Consider the following 14,139-nt stretch of genomic DNA (forward strand, 5'->3'; position numbering starts at 1 on the left):
CTAAGTTAAAGAAGAATTTAAATAAATTTAAAATTATAACTATAAAATGTTAAGTTAATTTTTTTTAACAAATTTAAAAGATAAATATTGAAATTTATAAACTAATTATAATGTTGTAATTTGTCGCAAATATGTAAATGTTCATACAACCATAAAAAAGCTCGTAAATTGTGTTTTTATTAAGCGATCGCCTCTAAAAAAATTATTTTAAATTGCCGATAATTAGAAATATAAAATTAATTAACAAATGAAAATGTTATTATTTTTGTCGCAAATTATGAAGTTTTTAGCTATATATATTTTTTAACTTCAATAAACCATACTAAATTTTGAATTATTTCAGGTACGCAATGAGTAATTATGGCGTTAATAGTACAGGAATCTACATGTTCTAATTTTTTCATTCACCAGCTGCACCTCTATTATAATTTATGAGAGTATAAACAGAAATTACTATAAAAACTTTAAACAATTATATTTCTAAATTTTATATACAGGACCAGGTGTCTGACTCATCCACCTGACTGTTCCCATGTCATAATCTATTTACGAAAGATGAAACATTTTCGTTAGGATAAAATGCCATTATGAAATCTGAAGGAATTTGAAGATTTTGATGTTTTGAGTTTTACTCCTTTGAGCAGATGGCAGAGAAACAACTAAGACAATGGGCGATTTTGAAACAGATTTTTTTGTTTATTCAAGCTCTTTATCATCGCTTTTGAAATATATATAAAGTTAGTTTTGTCTGAAAAGTTTTGTTTTTATAGTTTATTTTGTACATACTTTGTTAATTATGAGGAACGTAACAGTTTTGAAACAAAGCTTTTAAAAAGCAGAATATTACACAGTCAGATTATGATATATGATTAAATCTATGGTTATGAATAAAATAAATTGCAGCTTATTATTTTAATAAATGTAATAAACATATTTAAATTGAAAATTTCATTTTTCATTCGTGATTTATAAATCCTGTAATATTTCTCTTTTCCAACTTTAGAGAAGACATATTCCATAGTAATAAGTAATAGTAATTTTGTGTAACATAAAGTAATTTGTATTGCTTTATGTTTTACATCACATATCAGATGTGATGTCAGATGAAATTATTTTCTGATCTTATTCTGAAATTAACCTGTGTTATTCAAGTCAAGTGATTTTTAACTTTTTTAAAAGATAACCCAACCATTTGCCAATGGAGTATTATCCAAAGATATTGCAAGTGCGAAAACATTGATATTTTAGCAAATGAGCATTTATTTCGCTCTTGAAGGATTATCGGCGTGATACAATTAAAAAAGACAAGATAATACTGCCAGGAAACGGCATATCAAAGGCTGTAGGCAATTAGAAGAGGAACAATACAATGCAAAATGAAGTCACAGTTCGGAGGAGATGCAAATTAAATAACTGACACGAGATCTGATACCGAATGAGTTCGATGCTCTTTATTGGCGATCGTAATTAATAATTAAATAATTATCACTTTAAGAAAAATCAAAGAAAAGTAGAAAGACTAATCATAAAACAGAGAATTTAAAATAACACTTCGTATAAGGGCCAAACTTTTCGAATCAAAAACTTTATAATAAATTGAATTTACTAAATCACATCTTTATGAAGTATACTTATATAATTACACAATTCTTCTTCTAATATTGGGCATATGCTAAGCAAACTTATTTGTTAATTACTGACTGCCCTAAAAATAGTTTTTGACTTCAACACAAAGTATAATTGGGTAATTTTATGTTTTCTCAACAAGTCAAGTCATTCTGAATCGTTTGACACCAAATTGAGATAAATAAATGGGTGTGTGTGTAAGCCAAAATCAATCGTATTGATTGGTCTTTGGTAAAGATCGGCCAATTGTTTGTAATTAAAAGTTAAAGCAATAAAATACGATTTTGATGGAACTTTGTACTATTATAAAATTCATAGTCTTAATGAATATTTTGAAATATTATATCTTTACAAAAAATTATATAAAAACTTAATTATATTTATATAACTTAATTATGAATAATTATCAGGATTTGAAATATTAAGCGGTGTCAAAATGTCAAAATGTCACTGTGACCATTTTAAGAGTTGCTAAATTTCGAGTATTATTAAATAATTAGTCGATACATATACAGGAAGTTTTTGCAACTTATTTAGTTATCTAAATAAATAAATCATAATATATCTAAATTAATAAAATTTATTGACTATAAAAATTAATGATATCAAAATATGATAAGTCCAATTGTTTTTTACAATCACTAGCCTGCCTGATCCCCACACACTCCCTGCCCAATGTTGACCTCACAGTTTAAAAAGAAAATACAGGTAAACACGTTATAAAAATATGGTGGGAAAGCAGATTATAGCAGTATTGTAGTACTATAGTACTGACTATAGTCAGTTAGTTGACGTTGACTATAGTCAATTAGTAATTCCAATGTTTCGTCGGCAGATCCATCGTTTGGTAGGTAATTCGATCATCATCTTCATACTCTGCATTAGGTTCTGAATAAAAATCATGGGGTAAATTTCTTGAACCTCGATGTCTTGAATTTCTAAGATTTAGCCTCGACCTACTCATTTTAATTTCTATAATATTTTGGGTAAACAGATGGCGCTCTGTAAGATTATAAATTTTTGCAATGATTAAAATAATCTTGTCGACTTCAGTAGCCCTTTGGATCATACATCGGATTCTCGAATCCTTTGTGGCTCTGTGACAAACACTTTTATCAATTGCTCACCATTTTCACTACCATCATAATTAATTGGTATTAGTTAAAGCAGAATTACTTAATGTTTGGAATGCATTATTTATGGGAACAGTTTCCATTTCTGCAGGCGTTGCATTCGTATCTGATGGGTTCTTATCAGAGAAAGAAGTTGGCTCTTTATCCAAATCAGGATCATTGGTTTTTTAACATAAGAGTCCAGAATTGTGGAATCCAATAAATAATTTATGTCATCATTTTGTTTTGACTCGTCGCTGTCACCGATAATGGGAGGTAGCATCAAAAGACGATTTGTTGAGTTAACAGACAAGGAGAGGTTGAATTCTATTCCAATGAAAAGTTTAGGCTCCAAATTATATTTTTCTTTCAGCAATAAACACTGAGGTCTTGGTATACCAATGAGTAACCACGAAAGTCCGGTTCAGGTAGTAAGTGCGTTAACTAGGATGAACCGAGGACTGGACGTACCTTATAAGTCGTCACTGAAGACCAGTGATTATGATACTGCGTCAAAATCTATATTTCTTAAATCGAAAAATACTCCTTTGTCTTTATCTCAAGCGTCGTGGGTCACCAGTGTGGGAGTCGTAATGGATATGTAAGTATAAACTCCACTTGAATAAAAATAATAAAATTTATTGACTATAAAAATTAATGATATCAAAATATGACAAGTCCGATTGTTTTTTTACAATCACTAGCCTGCCTGATCCCCACAGTTAATTAAACAAAATTATTAGTAACTTTTATACACAATCAACTAAACGAATTTCTTGTTGAAGATGCTGAATAAATCTAACATGTAAAAGTTGAAATAAAAATCTGTCATAAATGAAATAATACAATATAGTTGAACCTCTTAGTTGTTTCTTTAGTTAAATTTTTATTTTGTTATTAATATCTAAGGCTTAGATCAATGCAATATTAAATTCAATTTTCAAATTTTCATTTAATTCAAATCTTCGTCAAACTCAAATTTATTTATAAATATAATAATTTATTATTCAAATTTGCTCTAAAAATCGTATGTTAAATATATACGGATTTATGTTTTTTATGTTTTTATTACAAGATAATTATTTTAGTTTTAACTAAAATCAATAAGCAATTATCTTTTGAATTAATCAAGCAAAGGCTTTCGTAAAATTATAAAGAAAATGTTTAAATAAAAATTTTTTTCAGGTAGAATATAATCCCTAAACATAATGAGCTATAATGTAAAATTTTACCTCTATATTTGAGTAGCGAATGTAATACATTTGATATTCCTTAGATTAACTGGTGTTTCTTACAATAATTTTGTAAGAAGAAATGTACACAATTGGTTAAAGTTATCTATATAAAATCTCCACACAGGAAAGAATAACCCAATTATGCCAATGAAAGAAATACGAGTTCAATTAAAACCATATTAAAACAATAACCCAGAAACAATGGAGTCGATTGCGATGCTCGCAATTATCAATAATTACAAAACAATTATTTGATACTTGTGTGAACTGAACGAAGACGCCAACATATGGTTCACGAAAGTAAATGAAAGATATTTTTTTTAACTTTTAATATGGGATCGCAGACTAATTATATAAAAGACTGTTACTATCTACAAAAATAATAGTGTTAACACATATGCACTTCGAATCAGATGTGCCAAGTTTATATAACCGTTTTGGACAGTCTGATGTCAAGCAGTAGTGAAATATTAAAAATATATTTATGACAAAGTATTAAGATAATCGTTTGGGTGGTCACATGTAAAATATCTAGGCCGTTTAAAACAACTCCTGAAGTTCTGATTTCTCCTCAAACCAAAAAAAGCTTCTAACAATATTTTAAAATATTTTTAAATAGTTTATTTTACAGCCATTAAAAATAATCGAAAACTGATTTTTAAAAATTGTTGGTAAAACTTGCATTTTATATTAAATTTAAGAAATACACTCTTAGATTGCAAATTTATGGACTCCATAAATTACAAATTTATGGCAAATTTTTAAGTTGAGCGTTTAAATTAAACCCGCTGCAGGTGCTTTTTAAATTCCAGTCTAATAATAAAAGCAATTTTTTTTAACTATAAAATATAATTATAAATTATTTTTTATAAAGTATAATTACAGAATTATAAAGTATAATTACAAATATAATTACAAAAAAATTGTTAATTTGTTACATGCAAATTGAAAGAATTTTTGGCCATCAAATGTTATATATAAAAATAAATAGATATAATGGTATTCCGCTTTAAGACAGAAATTTCACTCATGAAATCGACATAATCAATACGAATTAAGATTTAACTTAACAAATTTTAAAATTGTGAAGATACAATTTATCCAAATGAAGTAAATCACTTTTCATATGTCCTTCATATTTTTGAATATTTATTAATACTTTTTGGAACACTATAAATATAAAAGATTTCTTCAGAATAAATAATTACGAAGAAACTGCTCGGCCAATCTTTGCGAAAACAAATAAGCTCGATTCTCCATTAATATCTTTGAATATTTAAAATCGATTCAAGATCTTTGCTAAACTATGGACAAAATTATTGTACTATTTTGTTAACAAAGAAGCAACAAGGTCGTTTGTTTCAAAATCAATCAATGAGAGTATAATAAAATAGCTTTTAAATTTTTGAAGTGCAACTTCTTTCGAAAAATGTAGAAAAAAAAGATCCAATTTTGGCTCACACACATATTTTTTGTCAAATGAAAATAATAAAATCAAAAATTTCGATTTTCTGGTAAAATTTCCCTTCAGAAAGTTCTTAACATTTGAAATAATCAACAAGTTGATTTAAGTTAATATTTTTTTTAAATCTTCCATAATGCGCCCAATCATAACCTTAATTAAACACCTTAGAAAATGTTCTAATCAAGCACATAATTTTGTAATAATATATATGTTTGTATATATGTGCGGATACAATTTTTAGTCGACGAATTCGAGACGAATCACCCGATTTGAATGATTCAAGGAACATTCGGTTTTTATTGATTGAGGCACGTGTAGGTTAGTTTTTGGCAAAAGCAGGTCCAGTCATTCTGCAGGTACGGGAAAAATGGAAATAATGACAATTCAGTTAGATATCAATTATAATTAATGAATTAGAAAGAAAAAAAATATTAACTTAAATCAACTTGTTGATGATTTCAAGTGTTAAGAACTTTCTGAAGAAGAATTTTACCAGAAAATCAAATTTCTTAATTGTACTATTAGACAACGAATATGTGTGTATGAGCCAAAATTAGATCTTTTGTTCTAAGTTATTTGAAAGAATTTGCTAAACTGTTGACAGTTGGAAGAAATTTTTGAGAAGGTCAGGTGCGGTTTCAAAATTTTCAATACATTTCAAAATTTTCAATACATTTCAAAATTTTCAATACATTTCAAAATTTTCAGTTATTTAAAAAAACTTTTTCAGAAGCCTGAATGACCAACACATTGAGAATCCTCGGACACCTAGAAATCGTATTTGTTTTCCTCTATAATCCAACAAGTTAGCACGGATAATTGTCATGTTTTCTAATCCTTCTGTTAGTCAAAATGTATTTAGTATATTTAGTATTTATTCGTGTGAGATAAAATCGACCGATTATCAAGTATGTAATATGTGTTCTGCTCAGCGTAACGGTTCCGTCTAAATAATAGCATGTTTGAAAAAAAAATACATGCGTTACAATTACCCGAATACAAATAGATCTATCGCGATGAAATCTTATCTGATAATAAAACTATCAAGTACTTAAGTATGTTTTTATCTGATGCACAGCTTTTTTCATCATTCCACACACAGATGTATGAAAACATCTGTTAATATGATAAAACACGATTTAACGACTGTATAATAGTCTAATGCAGTGCTGGATTTACAGTAGGGGCAGTCGGGGCTAGTGCCCAGGGCGGCAAATTTTTGGGGGGCGGCAAAATTTGGATAGTGAAAAAAATTATATACAATATAATTAACTCATTTTCTTAATAACATTTTTTATTTTAGCTAATAAAAAATTCGTAAACGAGCTGAAAGCTGAAGAAAAATATGTTCTTCAGATCTCTATCACTCTTAAGATTACGAATTTGTGCACTTCCAAGCTTATAGCGCCCTAAAAAAATAAACTAGTGACGCATGGCATTGCGCCTTAAGGCAAGTTACTGAAACTTTCCCTGCTAAAAATTTCATTTTATAAAGAGCTTTAAAATTTTTTTGATAAATGAAAAAAAATTGAATTTAAAAAACCTTTTGTTATGTTACGCGCTTCTATATTTTGACTCTACGCAGCCAAAGCAGTGCGATCGCGTCGAAAAAATATGAAAAAACTCAAATTTCTCAAAAAAGTTCAATTTTTTTCAAAGTTTTAAATATTTTAACTTTTTTTTAATTTTAATTTTCGGTATGGGAAGTTTCAGAAATTTGCGTTAAGGCGCGATGCCAAGCACCACAATTTATAGTATGTAATGCGTAATAAATTTAAAATGATTTTTTATATAAAAACTATTTAAGTAAAAATCCTGGGATGGGGCGGCATTTTTGTCAGTGCCCCAGGGCGCCAAATTTCTAAATCCGGCCCTGGTCTAATGGCAGGTAGTTTTTAGGTATATTTACTTACACATTTTTTGAATATATCTACTTAAGAATAAATATAATTTTAAAACTGCTGAATTATACATATATAGTTTTCGACAAAATTCACTTACATTTTTTATATTAAAATTGCAATAATTTTTGTGATTTCTATGATTATTATATTCGGTTGATATATGCTTTTGTAAGATTTTTTTTTTTAAATATCAGCACAATATACTCTATATTGCTATATTTTATTGAATAATATTGAAGTTTCAATGATATTGATTTTATTAAATGACGTTCAAACAGATTTTAGGAATCGAATAATTATTCATCCCGTTTCAGTCAATAAATGGTTTTCACCGAATTTTGATAAAAAAAATTGTAAACTTTAGGCAAATCTTAAATTTAACTTGAAAAAATTTAACTTGAAATTTGTGAGAATATCAATGCAAAATGTACAATCAAGTAAAGTAAATATAATGTTTGTACAATTGATTAATAATGAGTCAAGTGATACGAAGTTTATTTAGGTAATCTAGTATATGTTATCTTTGTATATGTTAAAAATTTGTGTTAAGGATTATTTCTTCTGATTTTTGTCTATAACTATCTCTATAAAAAATAATGCTTAAAAGGAAAGATACTTATACTGGTCATTTTAAAATAGGATATATCGGAACTTGTAGGTCCGCGGGTAAAATGTAAAAACCACTAAAGTTAAGAAATGTTTAACAACAATATTTGAAAATAGAGCGAAAAAGATGTATAACCAGACACTACCTCGATTCTTATGACGTTTCTATCAGAAGAAAAGTGGCAACGTTTAAAAATTCAAAAGTATTTTGTGTTTTTATTTATTTTGATTATGAGCACTGTTGCTTTGTTTTCTAGATCTTAATATAATTTTTAGGTTACTTTATTATTGTTTTATAAGATTCATTATTAATTTCATTTTAAATTCAACCGTTTTTTCATATAACTTCTATAAAAGCTCACACCTAGGTGGGGTAAAAGGGTCCAACTAAACCTTCGCCGTGGCAAAGGCGTAAAAAATAAAAAATAGCAAATAAAAGAGTAAATTAAATTAAAATAAGCAATTTTACAAGAAAAAAATTGAATAGATAGATATTCGAACTTGGCTGTTGAATATTTTTGACAAAATATCAGATCGAAGTATATTACAGAGATATCTATGTAAAAAATGCATTCACGGAATTTGTATTTTGCTTTGGTTGAAAAATGTAGTCAATGTAGCTATTATTTCGTAAAAATCCTTTAAAATTAAAATAAAACATCGGACTTGTTCACCCCCTTTGCCTCCCAATTTTTGTCAACTATGGGATAAAAAAGTCCAGGTTACAAATTTTTGTAAAACAGCAAAAAAACATCTTTCCAAAATGATGAATTAGCTGAAAATTTTACTGAACATAGTCAGATAGTTGTTTGTTTGATATGTGTTATTTGTTATGATATCATTGTTTTGGATTTTACAATACAATTGCTGAAATTCAAATTGAACCTTTGTTCCCCGCAGTACTCTACCTAAAATACAGTGCATTTCGTATACCCCCCAAGTTTTCTAGTCGTAACTCATAATTATTTATGTAAACTTTCGAATTGAATAGAGCTAATTCATTTTTTAATCTTATTAGTAATTAAGTAAAATCATCAGAAACTAGCTGTAAGTGAAATTCTGTCTTAAGGCAATTAAGGCATCGTGCCTTAAGGCAAATTGCTGGAACTTCCCGTGCCAAAAATTATTATTTTTTTAAAAACGATTAACATTTTTGAAAAAATTTTACTTCGAAAAAATAAGATTTTTTGGAAATTTTAAATCGGACGAAAAATTACTTTTTTTTGAAAAAAAATTTTTTTTAAAAAAAAATTTTTAAACAATTTTTTTTATAAAAATTTTTTTTGGAAAAAATGTTATCTTCATTTTGACATATTTTGGAAGATCTGAACTTTTTTTCAAAGCAATCGTACTTCTTTAACTGCATAGAGACAAAATATAAAGCGCGTAAGCGCCGCGTCGCTGTCTAACGGAAAAACATTAGTACGGAACCCATAGGAATGTAAACAAAACTTATACTTATTGTTAAAATCTCAATAAAATATCTGATAATTTGATATGCATTTGTCTAATGTCTAATGATTATTGTTGACCGCCATATGTTATTTTTTTTTAGTTTTTTTTACTAGATCTCCGAAACCGCTAGACCTATCTTCATGAAAATTTGATCAAATCTTCATCTTGTTAATACAAGTAAAATGTTTTTTGAACTATACAAATCGGACGCTCCGTTCTCTTAAAAACTGAGTTACCGTTTTCGGCACTTTTTGCCCCATATCTTCGGAACGGCTAGACCTGCCTTGACAAAAACTAATCAGCACGTCTCCTTATCAATACGAATCGAATGTTTTTGAATTATTCAAATTGCTTCATCCGTGTTCCCGAAATCGTCGACGAAAATTTGTATCCGAACACACACACATGCACGCACACACACACACACACACATACATCAATTTTCTCCAAGGTATGCCAACATATTCAGAAACCTCTGAAACGTGAAGATATATAAAAATTTTCATTTTCGATTTTTTGCGATTACTTACCCTATGGAAAGTTAATTATAAATAAATCAATTTATCATCTCCAGAACATTAACAATCGTCATTTCATTTCGAATCAAATTCAAAAAAAAAAAATAGTTGCCAAATTTACACAAAATTGAAAAAGTGCTCCTGCATAGTCACAGTCTAAACGCATTTGCAAATAATTCTGTGCGACATTTTCACTTATACTGTGCTCAGATTGGCGGCATTTTCACATTTTTCAATAATTTTCACAAAATTGGAAAAGTGCTCCAGTACACAAACAGTCTAAACGCACTTGCGTGAACATTTGTACCAGAGTGGCGCTTAGACTGTGCTTAGCCTGGGTGATTTTTTGAATTTTTAGTCCAAAATTACAAAAAAAAATTTTGAAAAAAAAATTAGAAACAAAAATTTTTTTTTTCCAAAATCAATTATTTTGTTGAAATAAGCAGAAAGTTCTTTGAATCATTTTAATCGGACGCTTAGTTCTCTCAAAAACTGCCATTTTTTTTAAATTTAGCTCTGTATCTCCGAAACCTCTGGGCCTACCTTTGCCAAAAACTAATCAGCACATCTCCCTATTAATAGGAATCGAATGTTTTTTAAACCATTCAAATCGGTTGTTCCGTTCTCTCAAAAACTCGCTTTCAATTTTTTGCACTCTTTGCTCCATATCTCCGTAACGGCTGGACCTGCCTTTGCCAAAAACTAATCAGCACATCTCCCTATCAATAGGAATCGAATGTTTTTTAAACCATTCAAATCGGTTGATCCGTGCGCCTGAAAACGTGGACGAAAAAAAGCGGACATACAAAACACACACACACACACACACACACACACACACACACACACACATCCATTTTTTCTGAAGTATGCCAAAATGTTCAAAAACCTTCAAAACGTCGAGAAATGTAAAAATTTTTGATTTCGATTTTTGGACGATTACTATAACTTACCCTACGGGAAGTTAATTAACGAAACAAAACTTGCACTCAAAAATATATATGCAAGCGCACCATGCATCCTATAATTTCGCAACAAAAAAAACATAGTTTATATCAAAAACTATATCATCGCGTGCATAATTTATTAAACCTATAATATTCAGTGACACCGTAATGGCATGGAAATATATAATACAAACTGCAGAGCAATCTGCGCATCACTTTTATTAATTACGAATTATTATCGCGCTCGATGTCAATCAAAACATGATCTGATATGTTTTGATCCGACGGCCGCCGCCGAGCGACGGGCGAGCGCTATGCAATTAAGCAATTATATCAACTATCATAATCATATAACGTCGAGATTGCGCCGGATGGATCATAACAGGTAACAGTGGCGTAGAAGGACACAGAATAGAAAGATTAGATACATATTATTAACTTCCCGTAGGATAAGTTATTGTAATGGGCCGAAAATCGAAATTGAAAATTTTTACATTTCTCGACGTTTTGAAGGTTTCTGAACATTTTGGCATACTTCAGAAAAAATGGATGGGTGTGTGTGTGTAAGTATGTATGGATACAATTTTTCGCCCACGTTTTCGGGCGTACGGATCAACCGAATTGAATGGTTCAAAAAACATTCGGTTCCTATTGATAAGGAGATGTGTTGATTGGTTTTTGGCAAAGGCAGGTCCAGCAGTTACGGAGATAAAGAGCAAAGAGTGCAGAAAATAGAAATCGAGTTTTTGAGAGAACGGAGCATCCGATTTGAATGATCTAAAAAACATTCAATTAGTAATGATTGGGAGAAGTGGTTATTAGTTTTTCGCAAAGGCAGGCCTAGCCATTTCAAAGATACGGAGCTAAATGTACAAAAAATGGCAGTTTTGAGAGAACTAAGCGTCCGATTTAATTGATTCAAAGAATTTTCTGTTTGTCTTAACAAAGTAATTGATTTCGGAAAAAAATAATTTTTGTTTTAACTTTTTTTTTCCTTTTTTTTAAAAAAAAATTTTTTGTATATCGAAAATTACTCAGATTTTATTTTTAATTCTGAGTATAGTTCTAATATACTTCAAACAAATAATTTCAACTTTGCAATTCAGTTTATATAATTCTTATAAATATTAGACAATCTTACAATATTCATAATAATCTATTTGAAAACATTCAGTATTTCTCGAACATTTCGTTACGATATGGGAAGTTCCAGCAATTTGCCTTAAGGCACGATGCCACACACCCCACAAGTTTCTATCATTAATCAGAACTTAAAGTCCTATAAGCGTGTAGAGATGATAAGCCAGTGCTCGACTCTTTTGAATGAAATTATTATTAAAACTTTTGGTAAGTAGCATTTTGACTCAAGAAAAGTTGCATTAACTGTCCGATATGTGTACATAATCAACTGCAAAAAATGAGATTCACATATTTAAAAAGTAAAATGTTCAACTGTTTTTTTTTTAAATAAAATTTTCGGTTATTACTGAGAAATATTCGATGAAACTCTCAAATGATTTCAAACATACTTATAAAAACTGTAATTCTATAGATTAAATAAATTTGCTTATACATTTTGTACTCTTTAATAAATATTTAATTAAAGTGCGACATCGACTGTAATCAGTAGCAACTATGCTTTGGCATAGATTCTGATTAGAATCGTTCAAGCGCATGGCGAATTTATGAACTTTGGTGAATTTTTATAGTTCAACCGCTCATCGTAGGCCTATAATAATTTAGTACGTTATTAGATATGCCTAGATTGCGGTGCCGTATTGTATTAATGTTGTTATGAATGATAATAACTGACGAAGAATTAGTATAGCAGTATCAGACGAGAAATTGGAATAAATATAGACGAATAATATAATAGAGAGAGTTAATGGAGACAATAAATGAGTATTTAGAGATAAAGTGACTACGAAATGTATCGTTGTATAAAGCTTCTTCAAAATCGTCAAGAAAATATGTTCATAATTAAATTCCAAATTACAGGCTCGGCCAAAATTGACCAAAAGCTAATCAACGCGATAACCACCCAATAACTTTCAAACAGTTTTTGAATATTTAAATCGATTCAATTTTGTGGTCTAAAACGTGGTCAAAAATGTTTCACTCCTCTGCTAATTACAGTCGGCCGATCGTCGCGCCAAAATAGCATATCTAATTTTTTCGTGAAAACACATTTTTTCTTCGGGAAGTTGACAACTCAAATACTGACAACGGTTATTTTCACTTCGAAACATAATGTTTACCTATATTTTCAAATGAAACTAATGTCACTACTACTTGGCATCAGCCTTTTCAAGGTGGGTATCGAAGCTGATTGAAAGCTCATAACTCTAACCACTTTTCCACGTGGGATCAAGAATCATTTGACTGTAATGGTTCCAGCTTGATATTGGTTAATTCTTGCGATTAGAAGGATGTTATGTCTAGAAAATTAGAAGGATGTCCTCTTTCAGAGGTCCAGATTAATCGAATTAAGAACTTTGAATTGATTAATGGCAACAAAACTTTGAATCAAATAAAATTTAATCTAATGAATATAGATTTTGGCATATAAACTTTAGTCTGATGATTCAAATTAAGAGAAAATATTACACTTGTTTGGTTCTCAGAAAGCTGATTAAATAGTATAATTATATATAGTAAAATTAGCCACAGTTGAGGATGAATGATGATTGAATAAAGATATATTTGAAACCTTTAAAAATAAAGTATTAAAAGACCAATCAGATGAATTGGTTGAGACTTATAAATCTATCTATAAAAGAGATATTATAAATCTATCAATAACTAAGTTTACTCCAAAAAAAAAGGAAAGTAACTTGTCACTTCATTGATAATAATGAGGCGTAATCAAATTTTGCAAAACTAAGTATTGTAAGAGTATAAGTGTATATAATTATTCTGGTTCTGTTTCACGTTCCAAATTTGTGCTTTGTATATTTAGCTCAAATAAGTTTTCAAGTTTCTCCAGGTGGTCTATCTTTTTTAGTTAGGCTGGCTAACTTATTTTAGAAGACAAGTCGAATAAAATAGTTCGATTAATAAAAGCAAATTTAATAGAGTTTAGAAAAAATAAAAATAAATAAAAAAAAATCTCTAGGAAATGAAGATTGATAATTTTTTATTTTCAACTGCTAGTTGTTTTTATAAAACCGCAATTATTTTTTTAACTTATTTGAACACTTCTTTCATTTTTCGAAATATCTTGCTTATTGTTACCGATATTGATAGGTGTATTTTAAATTATATACACAAT

This window comes from Ctenocephalides felis, unplaced genomic scaffold (assembly GCF_003426905.1).
Source record: "Ctenocephalides felis isolate EL2017-DRISC unplaced genomic scaffold, ASM342690v1 CF-g0.4_SCAFFOLD_01170, whole genome shotgun sequence".
NCBI lineage: Eukaryota > Metazoa > Arthropoda > Insecta > Siphonaptera > Pulicidae > Ctenocephalides > Ctenocephalides felis.